Below are 17482 nucleotides of genomic sequence, written 5' to 3' on the forward strand. Positions count from 1 at the left end.
CGAAGAAATTTCTTATAGTCCATTTTATATTCAGGGAGCTACTGTAACACCGCATCTCTAACGCTTCGATTACCTTCTTTAACGGTTTTCCCATTGTCAGTTCTCTTACATACAGAGCTGTGATCCAGATGTGTATTTGCAGAAATTTCGTTCTCAGATTGTAGCCTGTAGTAGTAGGCGCCTTTCTGCGACGAATGCTAGTCCGTTTCTGATGTGTACCTTGCTTTGTCCAAACAAATTATTTCACTTCCAAGGAATGCAGCTGTGTACATCATGAGCTACAATTGTGTATTCTGTAAACTCCGACAGTAAAGTCTTTTAGGAAAGTCTTTCTCCCTTACAGCAGTGGAGGTACTTACGTGATTAGTGTAATATGTCTACTGTTTTGCTCATTGATCTCTTTCATCTGAGTCAGTGTTTCAAATTTTACAATCGCAACGTAGATTTGACTCTTAGGGATCCAGTCTCTCATTTTGTTTTGTCCATTTTATAAATGCGTTATTGCCTTCCTATTGGTTTCCTATTTCAGTAGCAGTTGATGTTATCGATATTTGTCATACATTATTACTGGCTTCGACGTTGTTACACGAGTTTGTTACTTAGCATAATTTACAAAATTTTCAAGAAACAAAATTGTCTTCGAGAAATCTGCAAATTTTATCCCAGAGTTTTCTTTCTTCATTTTACACTAAACACTTTCTTCGGTGTTGTAGCTACAGATTTTAAAGAGGACTTACAATACCTGTACCGAAACAGATCCAGAAATTGAAGTAATATCAGCAAGGCTAATTTTATGTTAACTATTTAATGTTCAGATAAACTTGCACCAGAAAAATGCAGCGCTACTTTGAGTGCTGTTCTCGGCCACTGGATGAGTTACTTGCTGTTGCTAAGCAGCTGGAAATGGCTCTGACGGCTGTCAAGCGATTGGAAGCTGCTTCAAATGTTTGCTTTGGGCGACATGCTGATGGGCATATACTAGATATTTTGTAGGTACCCTAAGTAGTTTCCGTTCCAAACGGATGCCGTCTTACGTGCAGGAAATACAGTATGTATAACCACTCTTCTACTTGACAGTGACCGAGCGAGGTGGCGCAGTGGTTAGCATACTAGACTCGCATTCGGGAGGACGACGGTTCAGTCCTGCGTCCGGCCATCCTGATTTAGGTTTTCCGTGATTTCCCTAACTCGCTCCAGGCAAATGCCGGATCGGGTCCTTTGAAAGGGCACAGCCGAATTCCCTCTCCATTCTTCCGTAATCCGATGGGACCGATGACCTCGCCGTCTGGTAACCTCCCCCAAACAGTCCAACATTCCAACTTGACAGTGAGTGACGTATCAGTGATAGGTGTAGAAGTCCTTCACAGGGAGACAGAGACCAAGGAGACCTGAGTGTGTTTCACCCACTCACCTAACTAACAAGTTCGATGTGCTGTCTTCCACTGAAGCTGAACCCAAGCTCTTGACACACTTCATCTGTTGCGAAACATGCAGTGTCCAGTATCAAAGGGATGCAAACACAGAAGTGAAGGAGTCTGTTAATCGTTGACAGTTCGCACGTACGGCACTTAGGGAAATGACAGAAAGGGATGAGAGGGATCACGTAGTGCACTCTGTTTGTGTGCGGGGAGGCCTCATCCAACGTTTTGAAGAGTCTATTCCGGAATCCATTAAGGGGACAAGGCGAAACCAATTGTGACGCACGCTGGAACGAAAGATTCCTGTCGTCTGGGGCATGAGGTCGTACTTCGATCGTTCCAGCGACTGTCAGAGTTGAGAAGACCAGTCTTACTCACGGAGTATCTACGAAGCTCACAATCTACGGCATTGTCCCCAGATCTGATCAGGACTCTCTGGTTTTGAGCCGAGTAAAAGGCTTGAACCAGGGACTTCGAAGGTTCTGTGATAATTACAGTTTTGCAAGCTGTTGGAGTGATGAGACACCCTGCGAAACGTTACTCAGTACTCATCTAATTCAGGAGTCCGCTCTTTATGGAAAATATGCTAGACCTAATGGTGACAAATGGGGACCTAACCTTTTTAAGGATGTTCATATTGAAAATTGTGCCATTGATCATGAGACAGGTTGTAGTAACATGGACAGCTAAAGCACAAAGATCAGTTAAATCAAATAGGAAGATTTACATGTTCAGTGAAGTAGATAGGCAGTGGTCTCATATGTCAAGTAGGAATCCAATTATTTAGTTGTAGGCAATACGTAGAAGAAATACGGCTGAGGTTGAAAGTAAAACAATAGTTATCTACCCATTGGATAGATATGTAACTATTAAACAGTTTGATGGAAGGGGCTTTCCATGGTACACAGTCACAGTAAAGAAACTGTAAACTCTGCGGAATAGATGTAAAACAAAGCATAGTTTGAATGAAACGTATTTGGCTGTTAGTAGAACAATGGATGAAGTGAGACGTTCAGTGGCTGCCGTAGCAGAATCTTATCGAAAAAGCTCTTACAAAGCCCAAACAAATTCTGGTGGTCATGTGTAAAGGCTGTCAGTGGCATTGAGAAACAGGTAAAATCGATGAAATTAAACTAGTCTCCAGGATACGATGGAATTCCTGTCACATTATGTATAGAATTTGCAGCTGAGTAAGCTCCAGTTTTAATCATAATGCACTGTAGATCACGTGAGCCAAAAAAAAAAGTTGTACTCAGTGGTTGGAAAAAAGCAGACGTCACTACTGTCTACAAGAAGGGTAGAAGAAAAGGGTCGCAAAACTACCGTCGGGTCTGACTGATGTACGTCAGTTGTAGAACCCCGGAATATATTCTGATCCCAACTGTAATGATGTTTCTTTAACGGAATGACCTTTTCAGAGCAAAGCGTTAACGATTCCAAAACCATCAGTCACGCTTAACACAACTAGCGCTTTTCTCATATGACATCCTGAAACCAATGGATCAACGCAGTCAGGTAGATGCCGTATTTCTTGAAGTCAGAATAGCATTTGACTTGGTGCTACACAAGTGTTTATTAACAAAATTACAATTATATGGAGAATGAATCACAATTTAGTCTAGGTTGAGGACTTCTCGACATATGTAGAACTTAATTTGGGTGTACCACAGGGAAGTGTGTTGGGACCCATTGTGTTCTTGTTGTATATTAATAGCATGACAGATATATTAACTGCAACTCCAGACTTCACAGATGACCAGTTGGAGAAATGTTCGATCAGGTCTGGATAAGGTTTCTAAATGGAGCAAAGATTTCCAACTTAATTTAAAAGTACTGAAATGTAATTTTGTGTACTTCATTAAACAAAAAAACATAGTATCCTGTGAATATAATATCAGTGATTCACAACTGGAATCAGTCACATCACACAAACACCTGGGTGCAACACTTTGTAGGGATATGAAATGGAACGATCACGATGGCCCAGTCGTAGGTAGGCAGGTGGCAGACTTCGATTCTTTGATAGTCTACAGAGGAGACATCTCATAAACCACCTGTGCGTCCCAGCGTTGAACACTGCTCGTGTATGCGTGACCCAAAGTACATACGGCCAAGAAAGGATACAAGAGGAATACGGAGATAGGTTGCACAAATGGGGACAGGTTTGTTTGACACACGGATAGCGTCACGGAAATATTGGAAAACCTGAACTGACAGACTCTTGAAGATAGACGCAAGGTATCCCTCGAAAGTCTACTTAAAAAATTTCAAGAACCGGAGTTTTGTGAAGAATGTAGAGATAATCTTAGGGCCCCTACGTATCGCCCCAGTAAAAACCACGAGGAAAAAATTAGGCTACGTACAGCAACCGCAGAGGCATTTAAGCACTCATTTTCCCCGTCCTTCATATGCAGCTAGAACAAGGAGATATCCTATGTGCTGGTGCCACGCTAAGCACCCTCTCCTAAGTGCTTTAGATTGGCTTGCTGACTATACATGTAGATATAGCGGAATTCCTTCTCTTCGTCTAGTATGTAATCCCTAATTTTACTTTCAGTTTTGTAGCTAATCTCATTTCACCTACTCCTTAATACTTCCCTCTTTTTTTGGTTTAGTCTCAACCCAGAGTGTTCATTCCAGTCAACGTGCTATGCAACGGTGTCCTAATTTTGCAGACGATAGCTGTGTCATCAGCAAATAGTATCATCGACATCCTTCCACTTTAAAGTTAAATCACACTTATGAACTTGCCTTGTATATCCTTCATTGCGTCTGCGATATACAGACTGAACGGTGGAGGAGAAAAACTGCATGCCTGCTTTACTCCCTTATTCTTCTCTTTGTCTGCCATACTTATTGTTCTCTCTTTGTTATTGTACACATTTTGTTTTATCCCTGCCTTTAGCTAGAGGACTGCGCAAGTACAGTACATTTGCAGATATTCGCAATAATAATTACTTTATTGTTAATTGAGAAAAAATATTATTAATGGCCAGCTATTTATTATAAACCTATATAGGGGAACACTAATAAAACCGACAAACTGCAGGAACGGATTACTGCCTAGAAATGGAGGAAAAACTGTCCTGTGAACGTGTGTCCGGAAATGCGTCGTTGCCACAGTAGACGGCGCTGGCTAATGGAAGTTCCTCTGACCAGGTGCCGTGTGTTCCTTGTGTGTTGCAGGCTGTGTGATAGACGCAGCATGCTGTAAGCAGCAGAATGGTCCGGTTTTCATGTCGGGAACAAGTAGGAACGGTGTTTGTGTACGGCCAAGCGGACGGAAACGGTCGAGAATCAGAACCCGGTCCTCCAAATCTGGTGTACGCACAGTCCGCCGCCTCCCTGCATGTTGGTTTGTCTGAAAAGACGCATGATCACACAAACGCCCAGAAAGGGCCTGAAATGTTGTGTGATGTGGTCGGTGTCTGTGAGGGTACTTGTTGTGGTATAGCCGTGCTGCCTCTCGACCGTTTCCATACGCTTGGCCGTACACAAACACCATCTCGGGTTGTTCCAGACATGAATACCGCACCATTCTGCTACTTAACAGTATGCTGCGTCAATCACACAGCCTGCAACACACAGGGAACACACGGCACGTGATCAGAGGAACTGTCATTCGTCAGCGCCATCTACCGTGGCAACAATGCATTCGACCATGTCTCGTAGACTTTTTCCCTCTATTTCCAGTCAGGAACCTGTCTCTGCAGTTTGCCGGCTTTCTTAATGTTTACCCTATATGTCTGCCGGTTTCGGTCATAGACCACCATCACAGGACGTAAGGTGAAAATAGATCAGGCGAAAGCGTATTTCATGTTGCTTATAGTCTCATACAACGTCAAAGTTATCGTAGTGAGAGTCCACAATCCCCTAGGCTTTTATGCAAAGACGTTGAAACACGTGATGTATTCAAGACATATTGTGAGATTTACTGATGTAATAAAGTCTCTTATTTATGTCGTTTGTGAAACACAAGCAGGAGTCAAGATATGGAGCAACTGTTCCAAACGATACAATGTCCTAGAATAGCCTAGATTTCGCTTTGTGGCAATTTTCTTTTATTGCCTAAGTGACAGCCTTTAATGCAAACGAAACAGGGTAACTCACACATAGGACAGCTGCTAGTACGACGGAAACAGAGCGTACCTGTGTTGTGCGAAAAGGAAGGAAAGAGTTGATGTCGCCAGCGGTAACCCTTGCCTCTACCGAGAACGCATCTACCCTCTCCAGAATACTGTACCTTCCGATCGATATTGTGGCACTCTGTCCCTAACAAGTAATACCTGTGACTTAAAGACAGTAATAATTATTATTGTGGACCGTTAGCAGTCCAAACAGGTGAAAATTTAAGATGGACATCATTGTCCAAAGCTGTAGGTTTTATCCTGAACTAGCTGGTACCCGGCGCGTTGCTGCCGCAGAAGAAGTAAGTGTGCTAATATCGTTTGAAATTTGAAAGAGTTATCTTATTTAATTAGGAATGATAGAAAGGACGACATTTATTTTATTATCGATAATGAATACATTTACTGAAACTGAAAGATATATAAAGGAGAAATATAAATGACATTTTTTTTACTTTATCATTCAAGTGCGTTAGGGTAAGACAGTGATTTTTCTTTTTCCGTCTTCAGCAAAAACAAATAAATTTCAAAATGGTTCAAATGGCTCTGAGCACTATGGGACTTAACAGCTGTGGTCATCAGTCCCCTAGAACTTAGAACTACTTAAACCTAACTAACCTAAGGACATCACACACATCCATGCCCGAGGCAGGATTCGAACCTGCGACCGTAGCAGTCGCGCGGTTCCGGACTGCGCGCCTAGAACCGCGAGACCACCGCGGCCGGCGCAAATAAATTTCTTGGCTGTGTCACAAGTGAGCATGCAATGTACAACTGGGCATGTGAAAGACATGGATTTTGTAGATTCAGTTCGCACACTTGAGAAGTGATTGATCTTGTGCCTTGTTGACGATGATTGAGAGCGCAAATCGAATGCGAAACTGCAATCGTTTAAAATCAAATGGCATGTCGGCGGGAGTGATGGGAATGTGTGGAAAGAACAGTTGCCTCGATGACATTCGGCATCACTTTCTTCACAGCGAGTCTTGCTCCATTACATAGTGGGGGTGGGTCAATGTTCCGCAAGAGAATAATTGGCACGCCGAATTTGAGTGGGAAATTGTGCGGTGGCACGCCAGAAACATCCAACGAATTTAAAAACTCAGTTGGATAATTAACAACTTCGTCCCCATTCGTGACACTTTCAGTCCATTTGTAGGTAACAGGCACAATAAGACGCTGATCTCTTTGTGTCTGTCACATTCTAACATCTCACTACTTCGACGCTCTTTCAGATACATTTTCCGGTACGGCAACGCAGTCCACCTACTGTAAGTTAGCTGCACTATGGCTATAATCTTCGCAGAAGCGCAAGCAAGAAGTTGACATAGCTTTATCAGAATCGCATGAACGGTATGGCAGCGCATAAAATACGAAGAAACAAACAAACAATGATTTTTATGTATTAGATTGAGGCGGCAAGAAGTCCGAGAATGTTTTATGCAACAGTGCCGTCGTCGCGGAGTGTCGCGAAAGACTTCATTCTCATCTCAAGGTATGGTTCACTTTTTTTTTGTGGAGGATTCAGACATCTTGGATAACCCCCACGACTTTTACATTACCATTTACGACTGTCTCATCCAATTTATTAACACTCTAAAATACCTCGGGCTAACACTTGATCGCCGACTATAATGGAAGACTCATCTACTAACCCTTAAGCAGAAAGCTCAGAAGAGACTAAAATTACTAAAACTACTAACTGCCTGAACATGCCGATTGCACCCTTCCGCAATCATCCACACCTCTACAGCCCTAATCAAACCCGTCCTCTGCTATGGGATGGACATCTGCTCCTCCCTACTTTGATCACGCCTGCGGATTCTCGAACGCTATGCACTCCGTCTAGCCATTTAGATCCGCTTACCGTCCCCCACCCGCATCCTCTACCAACTTATCGAATTCCCCAGTATGTTCTTTCCTGTTCAACACCTCCGAATATCCTGTGTTACGCGTAAACTCGACACTACCCGCTCTCTAGTTTCTCCACTGTTCACTGATCGTTCTACAATGCCGCACCGCTACCACCACATTCCCCCAATACTGCGCCTCCATACCCTCCACATCCTCTCCTAACGATACTTTAATCGCCGTCCCTTAGCCGAGCATGAAATTTGCGCTGATCTAGACCCGTCTACCAAATCTAGGAGATCCCTAACAGCCACCCCTCGTCAGAACTGCATTCCCCTCCAATCCTCTCCATTCAGTTCGTAAGTCTTGATTCGGAACCGCATCGCACTCCACTTTCCCTACGTCCTTTCTCCAAATATCCACCTACAAACGTCCGCAGCTCGTGGTCGTGCGGTAGCGTTCTCGCTTCCCACGCCCGGGTTCCCGGGTTCGATTCCCGGCGGGGTCAGGGATTTTCTCTGCCTCGTGATGACTGGGTGTTGTGTGATGCCCTTAGGTTAGTTAGGTTTAAGTAGTTCTAAGTTCTAGGGGACTGATGACCATAGATGTTAAGTCCCATAGTCCTCAGAGCCATTTGAACCATTTTCCACCTACAAACGACCTCCTAGAAAATTGCCACAAAGCGAAATCTAGGCTATTCTAGGACATTGTATCGTTTGGAATGCTTCGTTCTCCTGATACCCTTCTCCCTGCCAGTCTATTCCCACTCATCTCTTCACTCAGCACATATCGGTTTAGTTTTACTTTATGCACTTGTCTGCGCGCGGGATTAGCCGAGCGGTCTCAGGCGCTGCAGTCATGGACTGTGCGGCTGGTCCCGGTGGAGGTTCGAGTCCTCCCTCGGGCATGGGTGTGTGTGTTTGTCCTTAGGATAATTTAGGTTAAGTAGTGTGTAAGCTTAGGGACTGATGACCTTAGCAGTTAAGTCCCATAAGATTTCAAACACATTTGAACATTTATGCACTTGTCTATCTGTTTTCATATCTTCGTGTGCGACATCTCATTCATTCATCTCTATCTGTATTTTAATTAATCACCGAACCAACCTTTTATATTTTAACTTATGCAACTGACGATCTGTCTTATTATTGCACAAAACGTTTGCTTTCGTCAAACGCCATTTTTATAATATGTTTTTTTTTTAAATTTTCCTTTCATGTGATTGAAGAGCGGCAAATTGTATCCGCTGACAACCCACCCCCTGCCTGTATGGGGCGGGGGAATGAAATAACAATAAAGAAAAAGAACTTGCGTAACTTTACCAGAGTGTTTGTAGTACAAAGTAAGAACAAACGCCGCCACCATGTTGAACATGAGGCAGGAATCACGTTTCGAAAACGATGTGTTTACATTATTTTGTCTAGATCCTCTTGGAACTTGTATTTTGTTTCGAATCGTTATTTATTAGAGGTCGCTAGGAGATGGATTGGCTACAGAGACTTTTGAGAGAACACGTGTAACTAGTGAGATTTGATTCTGTTATGCGACCAACAGTGTCGTTTGCTAGACTCGTAGCTGTGACGCAAGTTGGATTTTTAATTTCCCCTGTAGGCCGCAGAGCCAAAAGTACGCGCGTATGAGAGCGCGCGCCATCGCTACAGAGAGGGGAGGAATGCGCGCGCGCGGCGGCCGCAGATGGGCGCAGGTCGCGTCGCGTAATAACTTTGCGTTAGGCCAGCGCTCCGCTTCCCTCCGCCTCTGTCTGCGCCTGCCTGTGCCGGCCTCTTCGCGTCGCGTCGCGTCCCCCGCACCCCGTCCACAGAGCAGCCGGAGCCGCGTGTGCACAAAGGCCGGCCGGGGACGCCGCAGCGCCGCCGGTGCCTTTTTCCAATAACATTTATTGCCAAACAAGAGGCGGCTGCGGCTGCTGCTGCAGCGCTGCCGGGGTCTGCGGCGGCGCGGCGCGGCACACGGCGGCCGCGTTTGCCTTGGGCCACTGTCAACATGTAAAACTCATTTCGCAACTGTAATGGAACTCTGCGCTGTTGACTCGGCGCCTTATTGCACGGCCCGTGTGCGCGCCAGCCCGCGCCGCTGCGGTGCGCCGTGGCTGCGGCAGCGGCGGCGGCGGCGGGTGACTGGCTGGGCGTGGCCGCCGCGTCCCTCCCACCTGTCCCTCATTACCCGCCCGGGGCTAATGGCTCCCAATCCCGAGCTCCCTGTTTGTTCGCCGCCTCCGCTCCGCCACTCCGCGAGGCGAACGACTTACCGCGCTACAGCGTGATTGCCAAATACTGAACCACCGCGGCACACGCCCTTACACGTACACAGATTGCCATTAAAACTGCAACACCGTGAATGCGATAGACTTCAGAGTGACACGAGGTGTGCTACGTCCAAATGGCATTTCAGCCCATCCTACAAAGTAAGTAGCAGTAGTGCCATCTACAATGATGAACCAAAACATTATGAGACCACTGCCCACCACGAGGTTGAATTCCTCCTGGTGGTGTTGGGGGCACGTGACCCAGTAAGGAAAGAACGTACGCGGAAGAGAGACGAATGGGCAGTCATTATAGCGAAGATAAGTGCCGCAGATGCGGAAATCCACAGAAATAATCGGTTTTGACAAAGGGGACTTCGTTGTGGCACAGCGGCTGGAAACGAGAATCTCTGAAACGGCGCAGATGGTTACCTGTTTGCGTACTAATGTCGTGAGCACCTTTGGAAAGTGGTTAGCCGACCGTTGTGGTCGAGCGGTTCTAGGCGCTTCAGTCCAGAACCGCGCTGCTGCTACGGTCGCAGGTTCGAATCCTGCCTCGGACATGGATGTGTGTGCTGTCCTTAGATTAGTTAGGTTTAAGTAGTTCTAAGTCTACGCGACTGATGACCTCAGATGTTAAGTCCCATATTGCTTAGAGCCAATTGAACCATTTTTTGAAAGTGGTTAAAGGACGGTGAAATAACGAGTAGGCCGTATGATACTGGACGACCACGTCTCATCACAAAATGAGGTCGTAGGATTCTCTACTGTGTAATTCAGGATAGGCAGCGATCTGTGGCAGATCTGACGACTGAGTACAGTGCTGGTGCAGGCACTAATGTTTCGGAGCACACCGTTCAAAAGCCATTGTTTAACACGGAGTTCCACATAACACGACCCCTACGTGTTCCTGCGTTGACTCAATGACATCTTCAGTCTTGATTACAATGGGCACAGCATAACTGACTTTTCACCATATGTCGCCTGTCGCATTTCTTGTTACATCGGGTCGATGTTTGGGTCCTTACACGCCGACATTGTGGCGAACGGCCGCTTGTAACATGCACCGTGCTACAGAGGCTGGGCGGTGAGGGCAGAATTATGCTGTGGGGTACATTGAATTGGGCTCTCATGGGGTCTGTGGTGGTGAACCAAGGCAAAATGATAGCAGTGAACTAAGTGAACATTTTTGCGGTCCACCTGCACCGCTTCATGCTTTTAAGTCCCCCCTACGGCGATGACATCTTCCAGGAGGATAACTGTCTGTGCTGCAAGGTCAGAATAGCGCTGCCATGCTTTGCGAGGCATTATAGTGAACTCACATTGATGTCTTGGCCAGCAAATGTGCCTCATCTGTACCGTTGGAACACACATCCGGCGCCACCTGCATGCCCGTAAACCACCATCCCGTAATTTGTGGAAATTACTTGACCTGTGCGTAGACATCTGGTGCCACATACGTCTGGAATCCTGACATGTAGAATCCATGGCAAGCAGAATCTGTGTTCTAGTGTGTTTGAAAAGCTGGCAAAACACGCTGTTAAACAGTTGGCCATTATCGCGCACACAATCTATAAAAGGGCAGTGCATTGGCGGAACTGTCATTTGAACTCATGTGATTCATGTGAAAAGGTTTCGGACGCGATTATGGCCGCACGACGGGAATCGACAGACTTTGAACGCGGGATGGTAATTGGAGCTAGACACATGGGACATTCCACTTCGGAAATCGTTAGGACAATTCAATAGTCCGAGATCCACGGTGTCAAGAGTGTGCTGAGTATACCAAATTTCAGGCATTACCTTTCACGACCGACAACGCCTTCGCTTAACGACCGAGAGCGGTGGCGTTTGCATAGAGTTGTCAGTGCTAACAAACAAGCAACACTTCACGAAACAACTGCCGAAATCAATATTGGACGTACGACGAACGCATCCGTGAGGACAGTGCAGCGAAATTTAGCATTAAAGGGCCATTACAGCAGACGATTCAGGCGAGTGCCTTTGATAACAGCACGATATCGCCTGCAGCGCCTCTTCTGGGCTCGTGACCATATCGCCTGGACCCTAGACGACTGAAAAACCGTGGCCTGATCAGATGATTCCCGATTTTAGTTGGAAACAGGGTATCTTCAAACAAAGCCCGAAGACATTGCTCAGACGATGGCAGGGCATTTTCCAGCGACTACTGCCGATGGCAGTCAGAATCCGTTGTTTCGGTGCTATCATATGACTGCAGGGAGGGGCAAGTTGGACTTCAGATCCCACATTTCTGAGCTTGACGACTACCGTCTCTCCATGTAGGAACTGGAATCGGTACTGACTCAGATTCGTGATACTGCACCCGGTCACAACCAAATCCGACAGTACATACTATGACATTTGTCTACAGGAAGTCCTTCGCGTATGTTTTAATTTTATGTTGTAGACAGGCAACTTTCTCAACTCGTGGAGAGAGGCAATTCCGATACCTCTCTTCAAACCAGGGAAGAACCGTACATGTCCCAGTAGTTACCTGAGCGTCGCCTTAACTGACTGTAGGAAAGACCTGGTCTGGTTGTTAAGGCCAGGCAACTCCTTAGCCGCTCTCAATGTGGATTCCGGAGATTTCGGTCCACTGTTGACAACCTGACCCTATTACGGGTGTCTGTTCAGCAGGCTTTCCTATTTAAACATCGCTGTCTCAGTAAATTCTTCGATATCAGTAAGGCGCACGACACGGAGACACAGTATTCTCGTGTACGTCAGTGGGGTTGTTGCAACAGCGACCCGTCAGTTGCAACTTATAGTGCGGAGGTTAGAGGAGTGGGCTCCAAGGACCACGTTTTCAGTTTTCTGCAGATAAGTGTGTGTGTGTGTGTGTGTGTGTGTGTGTGTGTGTGTGTGTGTGTGTGTGTGTCTTCATTTTAATCGTTCTCGTCATATTTTTAGTTTTTCTGCCTTGCATAAGAGAGACACCATTTTACTTTTTAGGGACTCAGTGAGGTTTCTGAGCATCATTTTTTATCCCAAGCTGTCGTGGTTACCACACGTGAGAGACCTGAAAGAAACGCAGAAGGCACTGAATATCTTAAAGTGCCTTAGCCACAGGCTTTGGGGAGCATACAGGGCGCGTCTGCTCCAGTTTCATAGGGCTTTTGTGCGTCCACGGCTGGACTGTGGATGCACAGGGTACGGATGAGCGAGGCCTTCTCACCTGAAGATTATTGACGCTATCCTCCATTATCGGATTAGGCTGACCACATGTGCTTACAGCGCCAGCCCCATACCGAGTCTCTGCTGAACCGCCGCTCACCATCTGGCGGCAGCTCCTCATATTGTGCCAGCCATGTAAGTTCTTCGCAGCTCCGACTTCACCTGTATGCCATACCGTTGCTCGTCCACCTCTATAATAATGTCGTGTGACTAGGGCCTCCCGTCGGGTAGACCGTTCGCCGGGCGCAAGTCTTTCGAACTGACGCCACTTCGGCGACTTGCACGTCGATGGGGATGAAATGATGATGATTAAGACAACACAACACCCAGTCCCTGAGCGGAGAAAATCTCCGACCCAGCCGGGAATCGAACGCGAGCCGTTAGGATTGACATTCTGTCGCGCTGACCACTCAGCTACCGGGGGCGGACCGTCCACCTCTGAAATGCCTTTTATTTGGTCGTCCACGACCAATAAAGCCATTTGGGATCTGCGTACGGCAAGTATTGGACTCACTTGGTGTGGCGCAAGTACAACCCCGAAGTACAACCGTCTGTCACCCTGGTAACTGCAGAGGCCCTGATTAATTTTAGATTTATTCCCGTACAGGAGAGGTTGCACTCTTGTTTTTGTTTTTAATGCGATATTTTCTGACATTTTAGTTAGCGCTACAGCTATGTAGCTGCCTTTACGGATGGGTCTAAACAGGGGGACTCTGTTGGTTGCTCTGTTGTTTTCCCGGATCGTGTTTAGTGTGCCATGCCCCTGCATCCTGTCCCCCTGAGATACAGAGTCATGCATGATGAGAAGATGAGTGGCTGGAAGTGACAGACAACTAGCTCCGTCTCGTAAAGCCCACAGTGCGGTGGTGGTGTACCTCCGTCCAGCCACGCTGACGCGACTCTTCGCATAGGCCACAGCCCTATGACGCATGGTTTCTTGCTCCGGCGAGAGTACCCTCCAGTGTGCGGTGCTGTGGTGCTTGAGCCGTACAGATCAATGTGCGCCACGTTTTATTAGACTTTGTTTTATTTTCCGACGAGAGGCCAGCAGCAGATTTACCCACAGATGTGTACTCTGTTTTATGTAACGTTCAGACGAATGTGGCGCGAGTTTTACGGTTTTGTGATTTGTCTCATTTGTTACCTGAATCTCAGGGAGGGGTTCTTAATTTGTTAACAGGGTGACTGGCTCACTCAAGTTTTTTGTAAGTGGTCAGCCAATCATTTTCCTTTGTACCTTTCGTTTAATTCCTCTGTCGTTTTACTTCTATTTTAATTCGACGTATAGCACTTTTCACGCTTTTTCCGTTGTCTTCAGGCATGTGTGATAGTGTTTGTGCGGATCAACGCGAGTCACTTGGGAGTGAGTGTCATTTTATAGGTCTCCTTCTCACTGTGTGCCAACAATTTTAGTAATTTTATCCACATTCGTTTCTTTTAATGTATGTGAGGGCGCTGATAACCTCGCGGTTGAGCGCCCGTAAGCCTCAAATACACACACACACACGCGCACACACACACACACACACACACACACACACACACACATACACACACACCGATTTCTGATGGTAGGGTTCGAGTGTGGCTCAGACTCCACAAAGCCATGAACCCAAATTGCCAACAAGGCATTGTGCGACCTAGTGGTGGTTTTATAATGATGTGCGCTGTGATTATGTCCTTTGGTCCAACTAAACCGATTATTGACTGGAAATGGTTCTGTTCGGCTACTTTGAGACCATTTGCAGCCATTCATGGACTTCATGTTCCCAAACAACCATTATACTACTCTGTGTATCCGTTTTATTAAAGACAGCAATAGTTAAAATTGCGTCTTAAAACGAAACACTTTTTACGATGTTATCCGACGTTTTCAAGAAAACTCTACGGCTCTGATTGAAACTACGCAAGCAGATTTTTGTAATGACACCCTATATTTTTTGTAATTTGTTAACGTAGAATATAAATTTGGATGTTAGGAAGTCTTATCTGGAATTATTTGTATGGAATGTAGCTACATGTGGAAGTGGAACATGGACAATAAACAGTTTACTCAAGAAAAGAATTGAAGCTTTAAAAATATGGCGTTACAAAATAACGCTGAGAATTAGATTGATCGATCACGTAACTTATGAGGGGATACTGAGTAGAATTTGGGAGTAAAGAAATTTTTGGAGTAGCTTGATTAGAAGAAGGGGTCAGTTGATGGGACACATTCTGAAACATCATGGGAATCACCAGTTTCGTATTGATAGGAAGTGTGGGAGTGGGGGGGGGGGGGGGGGAATCATAGAGACAGACGAAGAGATGGATACAGTAGTAGATTCAGAAGGATGTAAGTTGCTGTAGTTATTCGAAGGTGGAGAGGCTTGCACAGGATAGAATAACATGGAGAGCTGCATCAAACCAGTCTTCGGACTCAAAACGACAGCAACAACGATAATATATGTATTATTTTGTAAACCAGTTCGATTCCTCCAGCCCTGTTCAACAACTTGTCACAGTGTACCATTCACGTGAACATGACGTAATTGAAAACGTTACACAAAACTGACTTTCACTCTCTTGTACTGGCGCACAGGGGAGATACTCGGGATAATGTACCTCGTCCACTTGTAGGTGTTGACAGTAAACAGTTGGAATCTCAGGTAACCGTTTTCGGTTGAAGGTTTTTCGAGGACGACCTGTATCAACGAAGGGATAGAGAATGTAAGTGAGCTGAACAATAATTCCAATACTGTTTCCTTGTACACGATACGTAAATATGTAGCACAGTACTGTAGTACTTGTAAACGGTAGGTTGTGTAAGTAAAGGCAGGCCTCCATTAAAAATTGTATCATTATTATTTTTCTTTTACAGTTGTTGACTGAATGACCGCTGTGCATTTTCCTTGTGTTCACATTCGTTTACTGTCAGCTCCAACAAGTGGACGAGTGACATTACGCCGGGTGTCTGCGCTTTGTACTATCATAGGAGAGGCAAAGTCAGTTCTGTTTTACATTTTCCATAACGTCATGTTTACGTGAATGGTACACAGTGACATGTTTTTGAACAGATCTTGAAAAAAGAAAGTGCATTAATGAATAAGAAAAATGTAAGCTGCTATTTCAAAAAGATGCTTCACTGATGATTTCTTCATACCGAACGAAGTTACAGAGCCGGCCGGTGTGGCCGAGCAGTTCTAGGCGCTACAGTTTGGAACCGCGCGACCGCTACGGTCGTAGATTCGAATCCTGCCACGGGCGTGGATGTGTGTGATGTCCTTAGGTTAGTTAGGATTAAGTAGTTCTAAGTTCTAGGGGACTGATGACCTCAGAAGTTAAGTCCCATAGTGCTCTGAGCCATTTGAACCATTTGAATTTGAAGTTACAGGAAAACAAAGTATGCTGGATAATGTCCTCTGATAGCTAAACAATACTTGCTCGATACATTTTATTGTTTTGCTTCTGCACGAAAAGTTGTTTGGTATGCTGAAGTTAAATGGGCAGGAGGAAAGTCCGCTTCCATAGCTCAGTGGTGAGCGCGTCTGGCTGCGATGCCGAGGACGTAGCTTCGATTCTTGGTGCTGACAAGGACTTTTCCTTGGTGGGAAGACTGTAAGGTGGTGCACTCAGCCTCGTGATACCTATTGAGGATCTGCTTGAGTGCGAAGTAGCGGCTCCCAAGGTGAATAAACCCGACAACGGCCAGGAGAGCGGGTTGCTGACACCACGCCACTCCGTACGGCATCCAATGACGCCGTTGGCAGAGGATGACACGGCGGTGGGTCGGTCATGCAGCTTTTCCTTGCCTTGCTGTATAAGGAAAGATTATGCAGCGGGTTTCATGTTAAAAAAATAGCGTTTTGATGTTGGTAGTGTAAGAAATAGAAACGTCTTCGAGCACGGGTCGGAAATCGACAACAGCAGGATCTTGGCGTAGCGAGGCTGTAGTGTATCGTTTCGCGATATTACTGGGTGCATTGGTCGGCAACCCACCATTGTCATGCGAACATAAAATTGATGCGTTCAGGAGGGCCACGCTATCGCCAAGCCGAATCTGGTCGGCTCCATGAGACTAGCGTCCGAGAGGACACATGTTATTTTTCCCTCGGCCACTCAGGATCGTACAACCGCGTCACGTACTTCGAGCCAGGAGATGGATTTACTTGCAGGAAGACAAGTATTCACACGGACATTACGACGACGCTTGGAACAGCACGGACTGTCAGCTCAGCGGCGACTGTTGCGGCTGTCCTTAGACAGCAGCAGAGTCAGACTCGCCAGCATTCATGAGCACAACGACAATACAAGAATGGCAACAAGTGGTCTACAGCACGGCAATGGACGTACCCATGTGTGAAGGCTCGGAGGGAAAAGAACGTTGACAGTTTTAATTGCGCAGGCTTTCGCGGCCAGAGTCAGCTAACGTAAATATTTTCTGGGTGTGGAACAACGTCATATTGTAAATAACTGTCACTGATGAAACCAGAATCTCGGTCACGGTTACAGGTGACGTCTTCTGGGTTACTGGAAGCCCATTCACACACAGTATGTTGATCATATGTACTAAAAGACTTGGTTGACATATTAATCCTTAAAGTGGACAAGACGGATACATCCGTCCATGGCCTGTTCGTTCTCTGTGG

At 46.0% G+C, this 17482-nt stretch overlaps 1 protein-coding gene across 1 annotated transcript in view; it reads left to right on the forward strand.

The window, feature by feature from the left end:
• LOC126191214 (COBW domain-containing protein 1-like) overlaps positions 1-17482 on the forward strand; it is a 524606-nt gene that overhangs the window by 197516 nt on the left and 309608 nt on the right. The gene's annotated exons all lie outside the window — the stretch shown is intronic.

This window comes from Schistocerca cancellata, chromosome 6 (assembly GCF_023864275.1).
Source record: "Schistocerca cancellata isolate TAMUIC-IGC-003103 chromosome 6, iqSchCanc2.1, whole genome shotgun sequence".
NCBI lineage: Eukaryota > Metazoa > Arthropoda > Insecta > Orthoptera > Acrididae > Schistocerca > Schistocerca cancellata.